The sequence below is a fragment of the Tursiops truncatus genome, chromosome 2 (assembly GCF_011762595.2).
Source record: "Tursiops truncatus isolate mTurTru1 chromosome 2, mTurTru1.mat.Y, whole genome shotgun sequence".
Lineage (NCBI taxonomy): Eukaryota > Metazoa > Chordata > Mammalia > Artiodactyla > Delphinidae > Tursiops > Tursiops truncatus.
This window is the reverse complement of record NC_047035.1, coordinates 92,677,115-92,700,278: the sequence shown is the minus strand read 5'-3', so window position 1 is coordinate 92,700,278 and position 23,164 is coordinate 92,677,115. Positions and strand designations below refer to the sequence as shown.

Below are 23,164 nucleotides of genomic sequence, written 5' to 3'. Positions count from 1 at the left end.
ATAGTAGCCATTTTAACAGGTGTGAGGTGATATCTCGTGGTTTTGATTTGCATTTCCCTGATGATGAATGATGTTGAGCATTTTTTCATGTGCCTGCTGGCCATCTGTATGTCTTCTTTAGAAGGATGTCTATTCAGATTCTCTGCCCATTAAAAAAAAATTTTTTTTGCTATTGTGTAAGTTCTTTGTACATTTTAGATATTAACCCTTTATCAGATGATTTTCAAATATTTTCTCCCATTCAGTAGGCTGCCTTTTCCTTTTGTTGAGTTTCCTTTGCTGTACAAAAGCTTTTCAGTTTGGTGTAGTCCCATTTGCTTATTTTTGCTTTTGTTTCCCTCGTCTGAGGAGACATATCCAAAAAAATATTACTGAGAATGTTGTCGAAGAGTGTACTGCCTGTGTTTTCTTCTAGGAGTTTTATGGTTTCAGGTCTTACATTTAAGTCTTTAACCTATTTTGAGTTTATTTTTGTATATGGTGTGGGAAAGTGGTCCAGTTTTCCCAAGTCCATTTATTGAAGAGGAATCTTTTCCCCATTGTATATTCTTGCTTCCTTTGACATATATTAACTAACAAAATATGTCAATAAGTGTGGATTCATTTGGGGCTTTCTATTCTGTCCCATTAATCTATGTGTCTTGTTTTTGTGCCAGTACCATACTGTTTTGATTACTGTAGCTTTGTAGTATAGTTTGAAATCACAGAGTGTGAAACCTCCAGTTTCATTCTTCTTTCTCGAGATTACTTTGGCTATTTGCCAAGTTTTATCTTGAGCACCAGGGAAACACCTGCTTCCCAGTAGTCCTAGGGCACTTACGGTTAGAGCACTTTCCAGAAGGGACAGAGGAAAGATGGCAGTTATGGTTATGGGAAAAGGGAATGGAGGCTACAGGTTTTATAGCTGGGAATCTGAAACATTAAAATAGATTGGAAATGAAACGAAATTCAGTCTTGTGGAAACACATTGGAGGAGACACATTTATATTTTAAGTATAGGTGTGTATGGCCCTAGAGGTTTGGTTCAGTTCAACTAACAATGATTGTGCTGGGCACTTTAACGGGCACTAGGAATACAAAGAAAGAGTTCCTGCTTTCAAGACACTGAAAGTCTGGCATAGGCAGTCTGTTGACAGAAATAGGAAACTGGGTACCAGGGGAGAGAGTCTTTTCTAAAACGATTCTGAAAACCCAGAGTGATCCAGTCCCCAGAAGTAGGATGGAAGGGGAATCTGACTAACACAAGCAGGCTAAAGGTTTTCTCTGTTTACTTAACTCTGGGCTTGATGAGCAGTAATCTTATTCATCTAACACCTACATATGAGCAGCAGGATGTATATCACTCGCTGCTTAGGCCCTACCCAAAAGAATTATTAAGAAAGTAAACATAAATATGGCTTCACATAAATAGGTGAATGAATTACAGGCTTTATTGACTTTATGTTCAATGCTTAGAACAAGGATGAAAACTTCTACCTCTACTTCCAGTATCCCAATTGACAGCTATCCATAAAACCAAGCAGTGTGTCTGGCATTTTCAGTGAACACTCAATAAAATATTGAATAAATGAACAAAGTAGTTATGGGCCAAACACCATGTGCAGTGCTATAGAAACTACAGGGGAATACCTTCAAAGATGTAAACATTTATGAGAAAAAATTAAGACCCATGAAATCAGCAAATAAGGTATCAGTGAGTCAGTAAAAAGGGAGATCAGCACGGGCTAGAGTAGATAGCACTTATGAAGAAACCTAAGAGAAAAGCACTCAAGAGACCTGTATTCTAGTTCTGTAACAAATTAGCTATGCTATCTCATGAACATTTCCCTCTTATATTCTTTCTTTCCTCACTTTTAAGATGAAGAAACTTGTAGGTGATCTCTGAAGGCCTTCCCAACTCTTAATTTTTAAATTTCTATTTATAGTTGGGAAAGCATCTTTTTTTTTTCTCTTTTAAAGGTAATACATTTAACTCACATGGTTCAAAAACAAAACAGTATCAAAAGGGGTACACTAAAAGGTCCTGCTCCCACTACTGTCCCCATGGGCATATATCTATATCTTCTCTTTTTATTAAAAGGTAGCACACTATATATACTTTATGCACCTTACTTTTTAACTTAGTGATATATATATATTTAGAAAATGTGCGTGTACTTTTTTTTTAATAACGTATTTATTTTGGCTGCATTGGGTCTTCATTGCTGCCCGCGGGCTTTCTCTAGTTGCAGCGAGTGGGGGCTACTCTTTATTGCAGTGTGCAGGCTTCTAATTGCAGTGGCTTCTCTTGTTGTGGAGCACGGGCTCTCGGTGCATGGGTTTCAGTAGTTGTGGCTTGCGGGCTCTAGAGCACAGGCTCAGTAATTGTGGCGCAAGGGCTTAGTTGCTCCGTGGCATGTGGGATCTTCTCAGCCCAGGGCTCGAATCCATGTCCCCTGTATTGGCAGGTGGATTCTTAACCACTGCACCACCAGGGAAGCCCTTAATGGTATATTGTTTATATTATACTTTGTGCTTTTTTTTTTCCCTCTAGCTCCCTATCGATGGACATTTGATGCTACAGACTGAATGTGTCCTCCCAAAATTCTGTTGAAACCTAATCCCCAATGTATTGGTATTTGGAGGTGGCATGTTTGGGAGGTGTTTAGGTCATAAGGGTAGATTAGTGCCCTTACTTAGGCTTTATAATCTGACTAATATCTAACAGATGCTCATCTCCCTTTATCGCTCTTCTTTGCCAAAATTTTCTGCCCATTTTTGCTTTATTTTTCCCATATGAGCTTTAGAATCAGCTTGGCTAGCTCCCCTCCTCCCATTTCCTCTGTTCCCCCCAGAACCTTATTAGTATTTTTGACATGTTAAATAACATTGTTTTTATGATGTTAAATTTCTTAGCCAAGAACAAGGTAGTATGGTTTTCCATTTGTTTCTACTTCTGTGACCTTCAAGCTTGTTTTAAAGTTTTAACATAGAATTTGTATTTGTTCATGCTTGATAGATTTGGAGAGGCAAAAGATTGGAGTGAATATATTTCTTGGAGGGAGAATACAGGCATATTTCATTTTATCAAAAAGCTTGAGCTTCACTTCATTGCACTTCACAAATACTGTGTTTTTTTACAAATTGAAGGTTTGTGGCATCAAACAAGTGCACTGGCGCTACTTCTGCAAGAGCATTTGCTCATTTCATGTTTCTGTGTCACATTCTGGTAATCCTGGTAATATTTCAAACTTTTATTGTATTTGTTATGGTGATCTGTGATGTTACTACAACTCACTGCAGAAACATGATGGTTAGCATTTTTTTTAGCAATAAAGTATTTTTTTAATACAGTGTTTTTTAATTAAGATCTTTTTTTAGACATAATGCTTTGCACACTTAACAGACTACAGAACAGTGTAAACATAACTCAAAGGCACTGAGAAACCAAAAAATTCATGTGACTCACTTTATTGTGATATTCGCTTTATGGTGGTGGTCTGGAACCAAATCTGCAATATCTCCAAGGTATGCCTGTAATCTATGAGGCTGGTACAACCATTGGTAGTCTTTGGGACAGTAAAGAAACTAACTTGATAAGAAGAGAAAAAAGAAGTCAACAGTGCCTGCCATGTGCCAGGAATGATGCTAGGTGTTTTCACATCCTATCATCTTTGACTGCAGGTTTGCTCATACCCAGGGCTGGATAGGGCCTAGATACTCTGTAGGCTAATGCTCAGAGGAGTCTCAAGATGAAAGCAATATGTGAAGAAAATCACAATGGTAGTCAGGCAGGGTAGTCTGGGGGCAGGAAGGAAAGGTTAAATTCAAAGAGGGCAACAAGACTCAGTCACCTTAAGGAAAAGTGATAAAGACTCATTTAGGGTGAAGTCCTTACTTGTGGAGATACAGGTAAAAACACAAGAGATTTCTTCCCAGGAGGACAAGCAATTTGGACTAAAGAATGAAGAAAGTTTGGCTTTGCAGACATCACCATCACCCAGCCACAGTCAACCCTGCTGTGTTCTTCAACATCACTGTCCACGGTGAGCCCTTGGACCACGTCTCTTTCAAGCTGTTTGCTGACAAAGTTGCAAAGACAGCAGAAAACTTTCATGCCCTGAACACTGGGGATAATGGACTTCGTTGTAAAGGTTCCTACTTTCACAGAATTACTGTGGGTTTTATGTGCCAGGGTGGTGACTTCACAGGCTATAATGGCACTAGTGGCAAGTCCATGTGCGGGGTGAAATCTGATGATGAGAGTTTCATCCTGAAGCATATGGGTCCTAGTATCTTGTCCATGGGAAATGCTGGGGCCGACACAAACTGTTCCCAGTTTTTCACCTGCACTGCCAAGACGGAATGGTCGGATGGCAGACCTGTGGTCTTTGGCAAGGTAGAAGAGGGCATGAATATTGTGGAAGCTATGGAGTGCTTCAGTCCAGGAATGGCAGAACCACCAAGTAGCTCTTTAAGGCTGACTACAGACAACTCCAATAAATTTGACTTGTGTTTTAACTTCCATACCATTCCTTCTATAGCTCAGGAGTGTACCCCACCACCTTCATCTGCTCACTCTATCCTATAATCTTTGTGCTGTCTGAAAATACTCAACATCTATTCATGTGCTGCAGCTCTTTGGGTTCTATATTTTCCTTATTCCCCTCCAAGTCTAGTTGGATTGCATAGTTAAGTTTATGATTATGAAATAAAAACTAAATGAGAAAAATGAAGATAAAGTTTTGAGTCTGGCCTATTTAGAAAGGTGGCACCTTGGTAAAGATAAAAAAGATGGGAAGGCGAAAAGCAAAACAAGTTTCATTTGAAGAGTTTAAGGGGAAGAGCGAAACCTAAGTACCTTCTTCTAGATCCTGCACACATGTGTGCAGATGGCAGAAAGGCAGACAAATCAGTTTTTAGTACATGTGAAAAACTAAACATCTAAATTTAAATCAAGCTATGGGTTTCAGTGCTTTACTAAATAATACATTACTCCACCTATTGATTGCCTGCGGCCAGCGAAAGGTGGGTTAGCCAGGGGGAAAGGCGGCTGTCAGCTTTCCATCCTACTGAAAGCCTTCTCAGGAGGCTGGGCAGGGGCAGTTTTGAATTTATGCCCTTAAATAACCTGTAGGTATTCTCTTACTCTAACTTGAAACTCTCAATCTCTCATTTCTTAGTTTTCCAACTCTTTGGGCTCAAGCATCAAATCTTTTTTTTTTTTTTAAAGAATCAAACATGCTATAGCTTCTCCAGTAATTCAGCATTCTTGCTTGGTCAAAGGACAGCTCTGTGGATAAAACTGGAGTTTGTGCTCTTATTAACTCCGTCATGTTAGGTTTCTCTGGCCTAGAGATGTGGAAATTCAGGGGCAGGGAAAGTACACCATGCAGCTGAAAGTCTATCCCACATGACCCACTCTGTAGGCTAATCAGCATGGGGTTATTTTAAGCACAGGTAAGTCTAGATTTGCCTAAGTATGGTGATTTTTATTTGGGGATGGGTAGGTGATGGAGAATAAAGGGAGTGTAAATATCTAGATTGCACATAAAGCCTTTCTTGGATTCAAGTCTTGCTTTAACCACAAGTGCTTATAAAATCTGGTATTTTCTCTCCACACACTTCAGGATGGGACTTTTGTTAAGCTGTGCCACACTATATATTAAGTATTCTTAAAGCTCCATTGTTACAACTGGCATGGAAGTAGTGGGTTGTCCCAAGTTCCCTTATATTGCAAACTTGGCATGTTCTTGGGAAGAGAAAGGAGAAAGCAGTGAGTGACTGGACAGGCTGCTCAGCGTTTCTACCTTGCACTTAGTCCATTTCCTGAGCTGTGTTGCCGTTGCTTCTGAGGGTGGAGTAGGGATATAGGCGGGAGGAGGAGAGAGGTAAGTGTGTTAGGACTGAGCACCACCATCCCCCACCAGCTTTACTGAGATATAATTGATGCATAACATTAAGTTTAAGACTCATAACATGATGATTTGATATAGGTTTATATTGCAAAATGTCTACTGCAATAAGTTTAGTTAACACACCTATCACCTCACACTCACCATTTTTTCTTGTATTTTTTTTTTTGTGGTGAGAACTTTTAAGATCTATTCTCTTAGTAAGTTTCAACTATGCAATACAGTATTAACTATAGTCACTATTCTGTACATTAGATCGCCAGAACTTATCTAGCTTATAACTGAACGCTGTACCCTTAGACCACCTTCACCCATTCCTCCTTCTTTCATCACATCCCCTCCCCTTACTCTATGCCTGGCAACCACAAATCTAGTGTTTCTAAGAGTTTGGTTTTTTTAGATTTCAAATATAAGTGAGATCATACAGAATTTGTCTTTCTCTGACTTACTTCACTTAGCATAATGCCCTCAAGGTTAGCATAAAGTCCTCAAGGTTGACCTCTTAATTTATGTTCTGAAAGTGAGATGAGAGTATCAGTTCAGTATCTTGAACAGTAACTGACACAAATATATGTAATAATGGTCAAATGAATTCTTGCAGAACCAAAGGTTGGTGAGTTAGGTCTAGAATTTTATCAATTCATTGCTTCATGGTTTCCTTTAGGTGCAACACACCTTTAACTCCTGCTTTGGGACCCTAGCGGAAAGGAGAGGACAAAGACCCCAGAGGACTCCAGCAGAAAGGAGAGGACAAAGACCCCAGAGGACAAAGACCCCCTAAGAGGAAAGGAGAGGACAAAGACCCCAGAAATCTTCCACATTTTCATATATGTTTGTCCATCTGCTGTGCCAAGCTTTCACTACTAAAAGGAAAACAGCATGGAGGAAAAGGTGGTCAGGTAGGTCTGAGAAGCAGCATGGTATGGTAGAAATAAAACATGAATTTTGGGAGACAGACCAAATGGGGGGAAGATTCCAATTATGCTATTTTCTACCTGTGTACTAGTTATCTAGAGTTTACATTTCCCTCATTTGTAAAATGGGGATGACACCTACCTTTGCAGAGATTAAATGAGAAAAATCTACAGGAAAGCATTTAGTAGCTGCTAAATAAATGCATGGTAAGTGAAGTCCAATTCATGTTCATGGCCAGCATTTAAATTTCCATGCTTAAGAAGACATTTAAGTTGAAGATTCTTTATATGTTAATTTCAGCAGGTAAAATTATGAGTCACTAGTTATACACAATGATAAATTACTTTAACAATTTTTTAGTACAGAAAATGTCAACATATACAGAAGTACAGAACAACACAAAGAACCCCCAAGTATCCATCATTTAGCTTCTCCAATGATCATACCCTAGACCACTATTACTTCCTTGATACTGCCAACAGTTTACACCCTGTTGCAACACCACATTCTTTTGAAACAAACCCCAGATATCATGTCTAAAAGACTCTGGATTAAAAAACTTAATCATAATACTATTATCATAACAAAACACCAAAGTTCAATAAAAGTAATATGTTTTCTTGGTATCATCGAATATCCAATCAATCACCAGTGTGTACCACTACTTACAGCCCATCAAGTGAATGAGTTTAGGCCTGCATTTATATGCCTCTTATTCAAACTCAAGAGACAGAAGGATTCCAAATTCTAAGCCACTCCTGAGATGCAAGTTAACATTTGGGTATATTAAATAAATGGAAGGATTCCCCAATAGTCACCTGCCATGCCTAAAGAGGTAACAGTTTCCAAATTTTGCAGGAACTACACAGACAATATGTTGGTTGTAGTTAATTTGACGAAAGACGTGACACTATTAATAATCATCACAATTTTTTTTGGATGGATCTTTATGAATCTGTGGAAAACTAAAAATACACTTAGTCAACTTCGGCTGCCATAACAAACTACCATAGAGTAGGTGGTTTAAACAACAGAAATTTATTCCTCACAGTTCTAGAGGCTGGGAAGTCCAAAACTAAGGTGCTGGCCATTTCAGTTCCTGGTAGGAAGCTCTATTCCAGGCTTGCAGATGGCCTCCTCACTGGGTCCTCACATGGCCTTTCCTCTGTGCTTCTGAGCTCCAGCTGGAAAAGATCTCTCTCATCCTCTTCTTATAAGGCCACAATCCCATTATAAGGGCCCCACTATCATGATCTAATTTAACCTCAATTACCTTACAAAGGCACCATCTCCAAATACTATCACATTAAGGGTTAGGAGTTATGAATATTTTGGGGGGAGAGGGGGAGACACAAACATTCAGTCCATAACAAGCCTACAAATTTGTAAAATGATTTAGAAGTGCCAACAAGGACCTAATGTATAGAACAGGGAACTATATTCAATATCTTATAATAACCTATAATGGAAAAGAATCTGAAAAAGAATATATATATATATATATATATATATATATATATATATATATAACTGAATCACTTTGCTGTATACCTGACACATTGTAAATCAACTATACTTCAATTTAGAAAAATGTTACAAAAACAAAAAAAATCTGAAAAGCCAGTAAGCTAGCATACCACATTGAACTCTGTTTTTTCCTCTGTAAATTACCTTGGCTCCAAGTAACTGAGATTATCATTCCTGGAAATCTTTCTTCACACTCTAACATAAACCCCAGTGCAGGTGGACCCCACAGCCTAACAGCTCTATTTTCTCCCTCCCTGTGTCACTTCAGCACTGAAGCAAAATTAAATAAAAATCATTTTCAGCTCCTATAATATCAGGGGAATTTTCCATGAAATGAGTAACTCCCTCCCTCTTACCAGGTTGATTCTCTGTAATTCAAACAAAGGCTGAAGGATCTTTTTAGATACTGCTAAGCTTGCAAATTTGCCACACACACACAAAAAGAGTAGGTGGAGCTGTTTGTAGTCATTCTTGGCACTTTTCCAGGTTTTTGCTGGCTGCTTCCACTGCATAAGCAGCCATGTTTTTACTAGTCGTGGGTGTGTAGCTGCAGGATCTGCAGCAAATAATTTGTGTCCTGAACAAACTGTGTAAACCAAATCTCATTTCCCCCAGTTTAACCAAATGATTCTGTTACTGGTCCTGAAAATATTAGGTAGGACTTGAAATAATCTACCCTTCAAAAGTTCACAGGGAAATATCCAAAAATTTGGTAATACTCTAGTCTATCAGCAGTGCTGTGGAGAAACATTTGGTACATGGAGGGCAATATGGCAGTACCTATTAAAATTAAAAATACACATACGCCCTTTTGCAGAGTAATTCCAGTCTGGGAACTGAGATGAGACATGCTTAAATATACAAGAAAAGATTTGTGTACAACGATACCCATCCAAGCACTAATTAGAATATAAAAGATTAGAAACTCACGTTCTAGACTTCCCTGGTTGCGCAGTGGTTAAGAATCCACCTGCCAATGCAGGGACATGGCTTTGATCCCTGGTCCGGGAAGATGCCACATGCCATGGAGCAACTAAGCCCATGCGCCACACTACTGAGCCTGCGGGCCACAACTACTGAAGCCTGTGCTCCTAGAGCCCGTGCTCCACAGTAAGAGAAGTCACGGCAATGAGAAGCCCACGTAATGCAACTAGAGAAAGCCTGTATGCAGCAATGAAGACCTAACACAGCCAAAAAAAAAAAAAGAAAAAAGAAAAAAGAAACTCATGTTCTTCAATTGGACAATGACTGGTTAAATAATCTGCAGGGGTAAGAAAAAAGGATGCATTTATACGGAAAAGCCCAAGATGTCTTAAGTGCAAAGTGCAGAATATTGTATACGGTATCCTCCCTTTTATATAAAAATGGGGAAAAATAACATGTAAAGGCATGAAAATAATTACACGTATAAGCATGAAGAAAAACTCTTGAAAAATACACAAAAAAGTAAGAGTAGAGGTTACCTTGGGGGTGGGAAATGTATAGATGGAAGACAGTGATGATGTTTAAAAAGTTTTTTGCACCTGTGGGTGGATTATCTATTTTAACAAATCTGGCTGGAGGCTGTAACCAACCAACAATTATTAACTGCCCACCGCCTTAAAACAGAAAGAAAGAAAATCAGGTTGCCCAAATGCAACCTTTACTCTGGGGTGTAAAATATAAGGTTGAGTGAAGTGGCTGTGCCTAACCAATTCCTGGAAATCAAAGTTCTCGGTGCGCCTAAGCGATTCTGAGATCAGTGACTATGCCAAAGAGTTTCACTTGCTTACTGGAGGTCTTCTCTAGAACTTGGAAAGAGGGAGTAGATAAAGACAGAAGACATCATGCTCCTGCAATCAAGTTAAAATTCCTCAACAGTCTGTTTTCCAAAAACGCACACATTATTCATCTGTAAATCTAAAAACACACAGTAAGAAACCGGTAATTGTATTGTGGCGGAACATTCTTCTTTTACTTTTTTTTAATGTTAAGATGCTATTCTAAGAGTAAATAGTTTTAGTAAACCTAGTAGGGAAAAGTCGTCCTCGTAGGTACAGTGGATTACTCTAAATTTTGAGGAGATATTGCTGCTTTCCAAAAGGCAAGTGTTTATCACCAGCAAAATTATCTTTCATTCTAAGTTATAATGCCCTTGGCTGGCAAAGCCATCTTGATCTTTTCCCTTAAAATTTCAGGTGACTGAAAATGCCCTGTGAACAGTGAACACTATTATATAACATTTCAGCGTTTTCCAATGTGAAGGACCCATACCATTGATGATATGCGAGATGGTTCTTGGCAGTATGCGAACAAAGCAGCAAACAACAATGAATCACGTATGAGTTATTCCCGTTTCTTTCATGCTTTGGCATGATTTAATGCACTTGGCAAAAAAGTATCTAGCTAGGCTTTAATAACTGACTTTGTTTTCATTATACTGGTTTTCACAGTTACCACCTTGACTTTTTTCTCATTGCCAGAGGTCTAGAACACGAATGTTTGTCTGGATTAACCATGCTCACAGAAGCACAACAAATATGACAGTACAGGCACTGCTTTATGCTCCAGAAACCCTTGGTCGCAAATCACAAAAATCCAATGGTCTTTTCTCAGGGCATATCTTTCCTTGACTCAAATTCTCCCCATGGACTTAGATACTTGGCTCTACAGGCATGGTGTATTGCACCATACAAGCTGGAGTCAAGCTGGTTTTAAATGCTGGTTCTTTACCTTACTGTGAGTCTACAAAGTCAGTCTACCAAATGAAGCTCAACTGGCTACCCTGGAATTTGAGGGGAATAAACGAGATAACAAATAGAGAACAGCTGGCACACAGTTCAACAGGTGCTCAGTAAGTGCGGATTTCCTCTTTTTCCTTTACCTCTCTCCTTCTTTGTCCTCAGTACTGTTTTTCTATATTCTCTTCCAATGATCGTATTCACGCCCATGGCTTTAATTATTACCCTTATGTGGGTAATTTCTAATTTCTATCACCAATTCTGACACTTTTTTCAGAGTACCAAAACTTAGGTTCTAAATCTGTTTGAAAATTCCACCTTGATGTTCTGGCATGATCTTAAACTCAACATGTATAAAATAGAGTTTAAATAAAATCTTTCTCCAAATCATTTAGTTCACGCTATCACCGTAACCTCCATCACTCAGACTCAAAATATCAATCATCCTAACTCCTTCCCCCTTTCCCATCACATCCAATTGAACATCAGTAAAAATTTTATATGACATTTTAATAGCTTACGAAGTGTTATAAACAAAACAAAAATGTACGTCTTATCAAACTCCCCTGAGCCCCAGGTGGGAAAAATGATATTAAGGCAAGTTAGGAGATACGCCCAGGTCATTAGCTAGAGAGTGGTTAGTCTAGATGAAAAACCAGTTAAGTCCTGAACTTGGGACTCCTCACTCCAATTGCTGTGCTCTTTCACCATCTCATACTGCCTCAAGTTTTGCAGCATTTTTTTGCATCTGTCTCTCCTCTCCTTCACCACTGCCAACCTCAGAATTCAAGCCTGCCTTATCTTTCACATCCGTAACGCTTGGCTCAGTAAGGTAATAGTTGGTAGTCTGTATCCAGCATGGGATATTTTTTCTAACTTGTTAACTTCAGCAAAAATTTTAAAACCATGAAATATATAATACATATACTGAAAAGTCATCCACCTCAAAACTGACAGCTCAATGAATCACAAAGTGAACATCTATGCAACCCCCACTCACGTCAAGAAGCAGAACGCTGCTAGCACTGCAGAAGCACCCCTACATACCCTCCCAAGCATTACTCCCCCACCCAAAGCTAATCATTTCCTTTCTTTTCTTCATAGATTTTACTACCTAAACCTGTATCCCTAAATCTAGTTTGGTTTCATGTGTTTTCTTGAACTGTGAATTTTCCAAAATGGCTATACCAATATACATTCCCACCAACAGTGTACAGTTTCATTTGTTCCAATACTTGACATTTTGTTTTCCATTTTAGCCATTATTGTGGGTGTGCCACAGCATCTCATTGTGATGTCAATTTGCATTTGCCTAATGATTACAGAAGTCGAGCACCTTTACGTGTTTATTGGCCATTTAGATATCCTCTTTTGTGAAGTGACTTTAAATCTTACCAATTTTTCTGTTGGGTTGTCTCTATTTTTTACTGATTTGTGGGAGTCTATAAATTCTGAATGGCAGCAAAACAGACATATTTCTATTGTAGAAATGAATGCATTTGTTGGATGCTATTAGAATACCACTAACTCCTCTTACTCTGCAGAACCCCAAATTCACTAATGACCCTCTGGGAGGTAATGCAGTCAACTTTGCGCATTCTCTCTAAACCAATGTAGAGTTATTGTGCCATGGAATCTGCTAGATACTTGGAATATAATGTCAAAAAAAGTGATTAGGGACAACAGCTTTGAAAAGAGACCTGTATTGGAATCCTGTCTCTAACATTTACCAGCTTGATGACTTTACGCAAGTTATTTAAACTGTTTTAGCCTCAGTATCCTCTTTGGAAAAATGGGGCTAATAATACCTATTTTAAGAGTTGTTATGAGGGTTAAATGAGACAATAATATGTAACAGGTTTTGCATAGTGGCTGGCAAATAGGAACATTTAATAAGTGGTAACCATTATAAATTTGGTTATTTCCATGTAGCCTGCCATTTCGGTATAGTGGGAGAAACTGAGTAGATGTCCATTCCCCTCTTAGCCATTATAGTTCTCACTATAAAGTTAAAAAAAAAAAAAGGCACTGGGTTTAGATTAGTCTTCTGGGAACTTGGTCCTTCTGACTCCCTTCATCAGAGTGTCTCTAGAGCAGTGCTTCAAAAATAATCTGTGGTGGGCTTCCCTGGTGGTGCAGTGGTTGAGAGTCCGCCTGCCGATGCAGGGGACATGGGTTCGTGCCCCGGTCTGGGAAGATCCCACATGCCGCGGAGCGGCTGGGCCCGTGAGCCATGGCCGCTGAGCCTGCGCTCCGCAACGGGAGAGGTCATAACAGTGGGAGGCCCGTGTACCGCAAAAACAAAAACAAAAGCAAAAATAATATGTGGTGAAAGATCATAGACACTTCTATAAAATATAAAAATAAATTAACTAGAGAAGGGAAATAAAACAAAGGCATATACAAGATACAACAATACAAGCCCCCAATTTTTATTAGAACCATAAACATAAAATTAGTGTAACACTAATTGCTATAAAAGTTTCTAAATTCTTACTCTCGATTTCTGTAAATGCCTTGGACCAATAACAAAGGGTTTACAGATCGGCGGTGGCCCGTGGCCCATACTTTCGGTAGCACTGCTCTAGCGCACTGACAAAAATCAGGCTTCTGAATTTGAAGGGCTGAGGTAGGTCCTAGAATGTGGAGACTCTACTGAAGGGTTAGTCTTGGACCTGAGTCATCAGTTGGTCACCTACTGGACTTTTTCTAGCCTTAAGCACAACGCTGTGTCACTCCTTAGCTTAAAAACGACCCACTGTTCCCTCTGTCTTAAAGGGTAAGATCCCAATCCTTTAACATGGCATCAAAGGCCTTCCAGGCTGGTTCCACACAACTTTTTTGGTCTGATTTTCCACTATTCTTTATTCTAGTAGACCTGCACTGTCCAATATAGTAGCAACTAGCCACAAGTGGCCATGGAGCAGTTGAAATGTGGCTAATTTAGTAAGTAAAATTTTAATCTTAACTTTAATTTAAAATAAAAAATCTTATACATAATTCAATTACTGCAAAACTTTTGAAATATGTTTGGAATGATTCGAGTATGTGAATCTACTTTTTCAGCTGTAAATTTTATGAAATCAATTATTGTGATATGCTATAAATGTAAAAAACCACCAGATTTTGAACACTTACTTGGTAATGAGAAAAAGAATGCAAAATATTTAATACTTTTAAATACTGATCACATATGAAATGATACTATTTTGGATATATCGGGTCAAATAAGATTTTTTAAATTTCTTTTTGTTTTCTTTCACTTTTTTAATGTGGCTACTGTAAAATTACATATGTGGCTTGTGTTATATTTATATTGGACAGTGTTGGCCTAGACAATCATGCCCCAAACCTAGGAATCACTCTTGATTTTTCCCTTTCCCTGTTTGATTCATTAGCAATATAGGTCGGGTCTAATCACAAAATATATCTTCAATGCATCCACTTTATCTCTACTGTTACTATCCATGTTACTCCATACCTTAAAACCCTTCAGTGGCTTCTAGAGCTCTGAAACTTACCAAGGCTGCAGACTTCATCTTCTACCTTTCCTTTCTTTGCTCTCTAGACTTTAGCCACATTGCCTTTCTTGCTTTCTCACCAAAGATTTTGCCTTACTATTCCCTTTGGTCTTGAACACTGCCCTCAACTTATTCCCATTCAGGTCTTAGCTCAAAGAATACCTTCTCAGAGAGGCCACTTTTTTTTCTGGCTGTGCCACACCGCTTGCCAGATCTCAGTTCCCCAACCAGGGACTGAACCTGGGTCACAGCAGTGAAAGCCCAGAATCCTAACCATTAGGCAACCAGGAAACTCCCAGAGAGGCCATTTCTGAACAATCTTCAAAATTATGCCTGCTCTCTCTTCCCAGAGAAATGCTTCATCCAAATACCCTTTTATTCTCTTCATAAAGGATATTATGTGGTATTACCTTTCCTCTTCTTTTATAAAACTTGTTTATAGTCTGTTCCCTCCACGGAAACAGGAGCAGGAACCTTGTTGGTCTTGTTCCTGCTTAATCTGTTCTAATGTGTAGAACAGTGCCAGTGACAGTTGCTCTCGAGACAACTCACATGAAAGAATACCTAAGTGCCTACTAGACATACAATCTCAGTGAAGACATCCTCCTAAATGCTCCCTCAACACACTTGGGAGTCATCTTTGACATCTTTTCAGTCATTCCGTATCCAGTCAACCAAATCACCAAGCTCTCAACATCTTCGGTCATATTCTTCACTCCTGTTTGCCACTATCTCAGTCCAAGTCATTACTCTCTCATAGATTGCTGTTTTCTCCAAACTGTTTTCTTTGCCTCTGACTTTTGCATGACAGTGATCTGTCTAAAATACAAATCCAATCTGATTATGCTTCTACTTAAAATCTTTCAATGCCATCCTCTTAGCTCTCAAAAGCTAATTTCTGCAAATGGCATTCAAGGCCTTTATGACTAGACCTCTTCAGACACATCTTTAGGCATTCCTGAAAAAGCATTATCTTCTTTGTCCAACAATTTCTCCAGAGTTTTCCTTTTAACCTTTGCATTTGTTGCTTCACCTGTCTGGAAGGTTCTTCCCCGACTCCCTTATTAAAGCTGATTGCTTCTCCAGTCCCATTCCATGCCTCCCTGACAAGTAAGGGATTCCTCCTATATAAAACTTCACAGCATTCAGCAGTTTACCCTCATTATACTACTGATGATGCCTACTTGTCTGCATTCTACAGCGTAAGATTAATGAGGGCAAGGATTCTACAACAACCATTAGCTGAATGCTTACTCAGATAAACTCAATGTTAAAGAGAAGCATGTGACTATCGAAAGAAGCACTGAAAATATTAAATTGAAAGAAAAATAGAATACAGGTTCCTATGCCATTCACTTTGTTTCTATTTTAGGCACAACGCTTTAATAAGTTACACAAAGACTTTACAAATCTCTACATCAATAACACAAAAGGGTAAGTGGAGAAAGACTGTTTATCTGAGGCCACCCAAAATCTGTAGACAACATGTTATTTCATTTGTTTGTAAACTCTTCTAGATTAAAATCTTGGCGCTCTCTCACATATTCCCAATTCCTAAATATAGGAAGCCAAAAATTGTACGGTTAGAAGGTTGGAAAAGTCATTCCCAGGCTCATCTGTTAAAAACATTACCAGTGTGGTGGGTATTTTAGCAAAATCATCACAAGTAATTTAAACTCCTAAGACTCTTACTTTGTAAATCACCATCCACAAATAAACTTTTGCTGCTTTCTTAATAAAATACAACACAACAAAAATCTTGACATTCCAGCCACGGAAAAACAAGACTTCTACCTCTGAGGTGACAGTAATCCGAGGGAATTCGGCGAGCAGTTACGAAAGGTCTACGAAGTATAAGGCATCAAAAGAATGTTTAAGAAAAAAAAAAAAAAGGCGGGGGTGGCTACAGGAATATGTACGTTTTCGTCACGAACTTGACTTGCTCAGTTTAGGTGAAGTGGAGAAATAACATCCGTAGTTCCTCCCCTTGTACCTCAACAGCGACTCCTGTCCCAGTCAGCCTAGTGGAATCTAGGGCGGCTTCAAGTTAAATCCTAGCTTTTTCACTGCCCTTCCGTCTCCCAGGACTCTGCTAGATGTCTCAGCTTAACCTGAAAGGAGTCAGGATTCCCCATCTCTCAGCTTTCATGCCGAAGACATAACGTTAGCACACGCACTTCAGCCTCCCACTACTAGCCCCGCAGAAAGTGGCGGGAAGGCTAGGTGGCCGGCCTGCAGCCCCGCCGCGCACATGGCCGGCCGCAGCTCCTACCCCCGTGCCGCGCAGGCGCCGGGCGAGCCGGGACTTGCGGTCGCCGACAACGGATCATTCCGCCGCTTTCTTTGTGTGGCTCAAGTTCTAGAGATGGCATATTTTCCTCCCCTTTGTTAAAAAGAAAAACCAGGCCGTCTCGCCCCCTTCCTCCCGCCGGAATGGGATCGGGGAGTGGGTGGGAGAGGGATCTGCTGACCAGGGCAGGGGCGGAAAGGCTCAGAAGAGAGGCTGACGAGGGCCGGGTACGGGAGGGATGCTGGGAGCTTTGACTCACTCGCACACCATGTGTCCCTCCGCGCGCAGCACGGGGGACTTTTCGGTGGGGATTTTGGGCGCCGACCAGACGCGGCATTTTCGGAAAATAGCGCCTTGTGCAGCTGAAGCGCTTTGTGTTTAGCTGGGCCGCGTCAGCCCGGCCGGGTACGAGGCGCCTCGGGTCCCCGAACCACCTCCTGCTGCTCCCCGGCCGCCGCTCCCGAAGCTTTTCCAGGTCAGTGCGGGTCTGTGTAGGGCCCTGTTACCACCGGATGTGGAAGTTGATCTCTTCGCTGGTAAAAAATAATTCCACTTCCCCCGGAACCCAGATCATCCCCGCGATTTCCTGTTTATTGCATTAAGGCGCCGGGTTTCCGGGGCTCTTGGCCCCGCTTATTCCGCGGGGGTCGGCGGGGTCGGCCTGGGCCCCCGCTCCGCCCGCGCCGCCGGCGCGCTTTGTCCGCTCGCACCCCGCTTCTGGGAGGGGCGGGCAGACATGGTGGCGGCCGCCGCCCCCTCTTCGGCCCTGGCGAGCTGCGGCCTCCCCGCGGCTCATAGCCCGGCCGGTCCCGAGCGGCCGCCCCGGGGCGGAATGGGGTCGGGCCGGGGCTTTGGGGGCTCTGCGGGAGGCGGGCGAGGGAGGGAGGGAGACAGGCAGGCAGGCGCGGCACGGCCTTGGCGCCCGCCGCCCCGGGAGCCGCCGCTCTCTTTGTCTGGGCGGCCTGATCGCACCGCCTGGCTCGCCGGAGCGGGGAAGGGACGGCGGGGGCGGCCGGCTTCGGGTGAGCTGTGCTGCTGGGCCCGCGGGGCCGGGTGGCGCACGGGCCGCGGCGGGAGCGGCCGGCCCGGACAGGGTTAACGGGAGCGCCCGGCCGGTCCTGCGCTGGGCCGCGCCGTCGACTGCCTCAGCCTTGGGGACTCGAGTCTCTGAGGGGACGAAGCCAGCCGCTCAGGATGCTGGGGCACTTCTGTTCTTGGGACTTAGCCGCCGGGATCTGCGGGTGCAGGGCCTCGGGGAAGAAGTTGGGAATTTTGCCAGGTCATTTCTGCCTGGGCACAGTTAATCAGTGTGTATTTAGTGTGTTTCGTTGAAACTCTCCTACCGTGTTGAACCAGCGTGCCTAGCCTCAAGAGTGCATCGTGAAAACTGAAACCAAAGGAACGATATAGGCCTGCTTTGTGTGTGTTTTCCCACTTGAAGCCTGTTTTCAGTACACAGACTGTTGCTTTAAAGCTGATTGGACTCTGGCGAACAGACATCTGTTCAAAGGAGGGGCAGAGACCACAGTACTTCTGAAGGGGGCTTGGTAATATGGAAATATTTTAAGTGCTGTCTCTGGACACTGATTTGCTGTCTCGATTCAGGCAAGTTACTTTCTGAAGTAGTTTTTATTTGGAAAATGGTTTGATGTAGTGAGTAAATGATCCTTGTACAGTAGTTTGCCATCCCAGAATTAAAGAAGCACCATAGTTTATTATGCAGAAGTTCGTGGTCAAAAGTTCTTTTTGCAGATATTTATCTCACACATAGACCCAGCCAGCTTACTTTAAATTTCTTCTCATTGACTTGTAACCATCGACCTTGACACTTCCACTTTCAGGCTCAGATTTTGAATTTAAGGAAACTAAAGACGGCTTTATGTTTTTTCTTTTCTCTCTTTTGAAGTATTTATTTTTCCAAAAATAACAAAAGAAAAATCCATTGCATGTTCACATCAGTGACCTTTTAGGCAAGAGTGACATTGTTTTGCATTTCTGCAAGTCTTTAATGTCAGGTTTAACAGAAGATAGCTAGATTCTTAAACCTACTTCTGCATTCAGTGTGATGTGGTGTCACACCATGTAACCACTGGAAAACACTGTATGCTCATGCCTTTTTTAAAAAACTAAAAAATGTGTCGTTTCTATCGTCTCACAAGTCAAATCAGGATGTTATTATACAAGACACACTTTAAAAATATGGATAAGAAGGTTGATTCCTGTGCTTTTTTCTTGGACTCCAACTTTTTTTCAGTTTGGGATTTAGAACATTTGAAAAAATTTTAAGTGATTAAAATTAATTTTTAATTCCACAACTTATTTTTAATGATGTACACAAGTAAACCATGAATTCCGTGTTAGATTTGCTTGTGAAAACTTGTATGTAAATGTAATTTTTGAAGATAGGACACTTTCAAAGCAATATAGGAGTGCCAGATTTAAAAGGAATCCTGCAGTGAAACCTTTGGTGAAACAGTGCTTTTGTATTGTAGTGTGTATACAAACTTAGAGTTAACTGTCTGTAACTTAGAGTTCGAATTGTCTATCTCTTTGAATCAATCTGGGTTTTCTAGGTTGGGGGGCAATTAAATTGTAGATGTGTGAAAATTTAAGGCCATACTTACTTTGGTTTAATGGTTTTGAAATGAAGCTAAATTCACTTCTAGTTGTTTTGTGAACTTTAGTCTGATTCTGTCAGTCTGTAGTTCTGTTCCATCAACAGGAAGCATCTGGTCATTCTTCATGTAATTGTTAGAAAATGCCAGGTATATTTTTGATGTTTGCTATTCAAATGAAAATAAATAGATTGGATCTTGGTTTGTCCCCCCTACCCTCAACTCTAAGATATATTTATAATGGGCCTCATTGTCCATAGAATGGACTTTTTTTTGGCCCTTGAGTACCTCAAGTTAGAAATAGTAACAAGTAAAGCAAACAAATCGTTAGGGATTCAGAAGTCATTGCAAGAAATTTTGACTCATGAATTAATTTTGAGGGTGCAGTGCCCTTTTGCAAGTAGCTTGAGTGTGGATGGGCTCCATCTCTTCTCTGCAATTGCTAAAAAACAAACTGAAACAAAACCTTAGCGTTCAGGGCAACTTAGTTTTCTAATGAATCATTTCTTTGGTTCCAGAGCTTTCCAACTAGTAATCATATGTTTCTACAGCACTAACGTGTCTACCTTGGGACAACGATAATTAGTATTATACTTAACTTTTTCTGAAGATGTTTGTTCCATCATGCTCTCTAGAAGGTCAATTTATTAGTATTAGTGCCTATGTGTTACCTCATAATGTTGACAACAGTGCTCTGCACAGAGGAGATGCTTTGGTGCAGTCAACTGTCAATTCAGTCGTTGGTGGGCTAGTGCACTTTTATTTGGGCTGAGTATGTCCATAATGTAAGTGTAGAGGCTTAAGCATGAAGTGATTTCTCCACTGAAGGTAAATCCACATGCAGGGCCATTGATCTAGATTTCTAGAAATAGAAATCTAAACTCTTAGCCCGAGTTCCCTCACCTTTTAATGGGAATGATTATAAAGGTTGGCAGTTAGGGCCCAAGATGCTAATGCACAAATAGTGTGGAAAAGACTTGATCATTTTAACTGTACATTTAATAAGAATCAACACTTATAATTTTTTTAAAAGTAAATGTCATTTTGAAGTTGGTAGAACAGCATATAGAAAGAGCAAGGTGTTAGCCCCACTTTACTTTTTACTAGTTGTGTTATACCTGGGGTATTATGTCAGATTTTCAGGTAGCATATGATATATCATATTGTAAGTGGGACCTTGCATCAATCAGTTCTCAAACTTTGTATCAGAATCACCTGGAGAGCTAATTAAAAAAAACCATGAGGCCCAAGCTTAAGTAAGATAGGAACTGGGCCACTCTGTTTTTCTCACATTCCTTAGGTGACAGACAATCAGGTTTAAAAACCACTGAACTATAGAGCATAGCCAGAGAATTCTGATCATGGGGGAAATGGAAAGGAGGAAAAGTTGAAAAACTGTGATGTTTGGCCCCAAAAAAAGGAGCTCATCTAAGAAATGATAGTAGTATTTAAATATTTGGAGGTCTGTCACACAGAAAAATCAGGTTTGATTTGACTAGAAAGAAGTAGGATCAAGGGGTAGAAGTTAGAAGGAGGCAAATTTCAGCATTCTTCCAAGAAAAATTTCCTCAAAACAGTAAAAATATAATGTGTTGTTTTGGGTGGCAGGCTGTCCCCTCCCACTGACAGTGTTAAAGTTAGGGATTCAAGGGTAGAGGAAATGATGTGCTGAATGAGGATTTGGGCCAGGTTTCGTTAAGTTCCCTACAAACAGATTTTATGAAATCCGTCTAGGTTTGCATGTACAAAAGTGGAAGAGCAAAAGCTAATTGAAACAAGCTGGTTAGCTTAACTGGATCATAGTTTTCATTTTCTTGGATAAAGAGAAATGAGTATTAAGTGAGAGAGCTATTTGATGAAGGTTTTAAACCCAGCTGTGATTTGGCAGATTCAAAGCCTGAAAAATAGGCATACCTTCTGATGTGGAAATTCCTATTTAAATGAATTTATTTTGGGGTAGTAAAGATATGCCAATAAATTGGTAGCTGTTTACATACCAATTGCAGCATTGTTGATAATAAAAGCTGTATATTGACACATTTGACCCTCCTCCCCACATTAATAATGTAGTAGGTTATATTATCCCCCATTTTTCAGAAGAGAAAACTGAGGCATAGAGAAATTAGGTAGCTTGCCCAAGGTAGCAGAGTTAGTAATGTAGAGCATGGACTTGATTCCAAACAGTTTGACTCCCAGAGCCGGTGACTCAATGCTGTGGAATTATAAACAACTTAAATATTTCACAGTGATTGTTAGGGTACATCCCTAAAGTGGGGTACTGCCTAGCCATTAAAATGATGGTTAGAAGAATAAAAACTTGAAATTATGTCTTGGTGTATGTTAAGTGAAAAAAGTAAATTTAAAAACATGATTTTATTTTGATTAAATAACATACATTGACATCTGGAAGGAAATGTGCCAAACTGTTAAGTGGTTATTTTTGAGTGTAAATTTATAGGTGATTATTTTCTTTTTACTTATACAAATTTTCTTACTTCTACAATGAATATGTATTATTGTGTATTGCTTGTGATTAAAAAGATATTAAGGTGTTATATTTCAATAAAAAATTAAAAATATTAGCATAAGCTGAGGAGTTTGGATTTTATACTGTGCAGTTTATGCAAGTTGACTAAGGAATTGCACATAAATGAGAATTTGTAAGTGCATGAAGTGTTCTGTATTTAATGAACACATGAAGTGTTTGAATCTTTACCATTCTAAAAGTAATACATTAATTGAATAGAGAAAAATATCACTGACTCCTACCACCCTACTATAATCAGTTCTATATTTTGTTAATGTTTTCTTCACCTTAAGTGTAATATTTTAAATGTTGTATTCATCCCAGCTTAGTCACTCTCTGGCTCTGTGACTTGCTTAATCTCTCTGTGCCGCACTTTCCTCCTTTGTAAAATTTGAATAATTATAATAACTACCTCATGGTGCTTGGAAGGATTAAATGAGTTACTGCATATAAAGTGATCAGAACAGTGTCTGACACATGGTTAATAGCTCAGTAAATGTTAGCAATTATTGTAGGATCATAGTCAACTAAAACTCTGTGGTCTAATAGGTTTTGGAATTAAGAATTTTTTGGATATAGCTAAGGTAGTGTTATGTAACCTTTCAACAGTCCAGTGCAGTAGCCTTCTTCAAACAAGTTACTATTTCTGCAGCAAAATGTATGAATGTTTACACTAAATGGGGTAAATAAAGACTATAAATAGCTTCATGTCAGTTTTGGTAAGGTTTCACTGCCAAATGCATTATTTTGGGTTTCAGAGCTGTTTTTTGGTTTTGGAATTGCAGTTAAGGAACCTGTGGAATTTACTCAATTTTGAGTCCTATTTTATTTTAATATTAAAACATTTTTAATATTAAAGCATGTCTAGGAGGTCTAAGATCAAGGTGCTGGCATCATTGGGCTCTGGTGAGGACCCTCTTCCGGGTTGCAGACTTTTCTCTTGTATCCTCACATGGTAGAAGGGGCAAAGGGACTTCTCTCAGGTCTTTTTATAAGAACATTAATCTCATTCGTGATCTGCCCTCAAGACTTAATCACCTTCCAAAGGCCTCACTTCCAATACCATCACTTTGGGCATTAGGAGTTCAACATAAAATTGAGGGGTGGGGAGACACAAATATTCAGACCATAGCATACAGTATGGTGTGTAAGTGA

At 40.0% G+C, this 23,164-nt stretch overlaps 2 protein-coding genes and 1 pseudogene across 4 annotated transcripts in view; 2 read left to right on the top strand and 1 right to left on the bottom strand.

Moving 5' to 3' along the window:
- USP8 (ubiquitin specific peptidase 8) overlaps positions 1–16,530 on the bottom strand; it is a 99,026-nt gene extending 82,496 nt beyond the window's left edge. Inside the window, exon 1 of the mRNA XM_033851670.2 lies at positions 16,372–16,530. The gene's annotated coding sequence lies outside the window, so the exon portion shown is untranslated. The remainder of the gene's footprint in view (positions 1–16,371) is intronic.
- On the top strand, positions 3,944–4,588 carry LOC117310381 (peptidyl-prolyl cis-trans isomerase A pseudogene; annotated as a pseudogene).
- A 587-nt stretch (positions 16,531–17,117) lies between the features above and the next one.
- The window catches only part of GABPB1 (GA binding protein transcription factor subunit beta 1), a 79,289-nt gene continuing 73,242 nt past the window's right edge, over positions 17,118–23,164 (top strand). Inside the window, exon 1 of one of the 3 annotated variants that reach the window (XM_073800978.1) lies at positions 17,118–17,342. The gene's annotated coding sequence lies outside the window, so the exon portion shown is untranslated. Of the gene's footprint in view, positions 17,343–18,099; positions 18,473–23,164 lie in introns of those variants that run through there. The other 2 variants (XM_019929327.3, XM_073800977.1) reach the window with 2 other exon arrangements.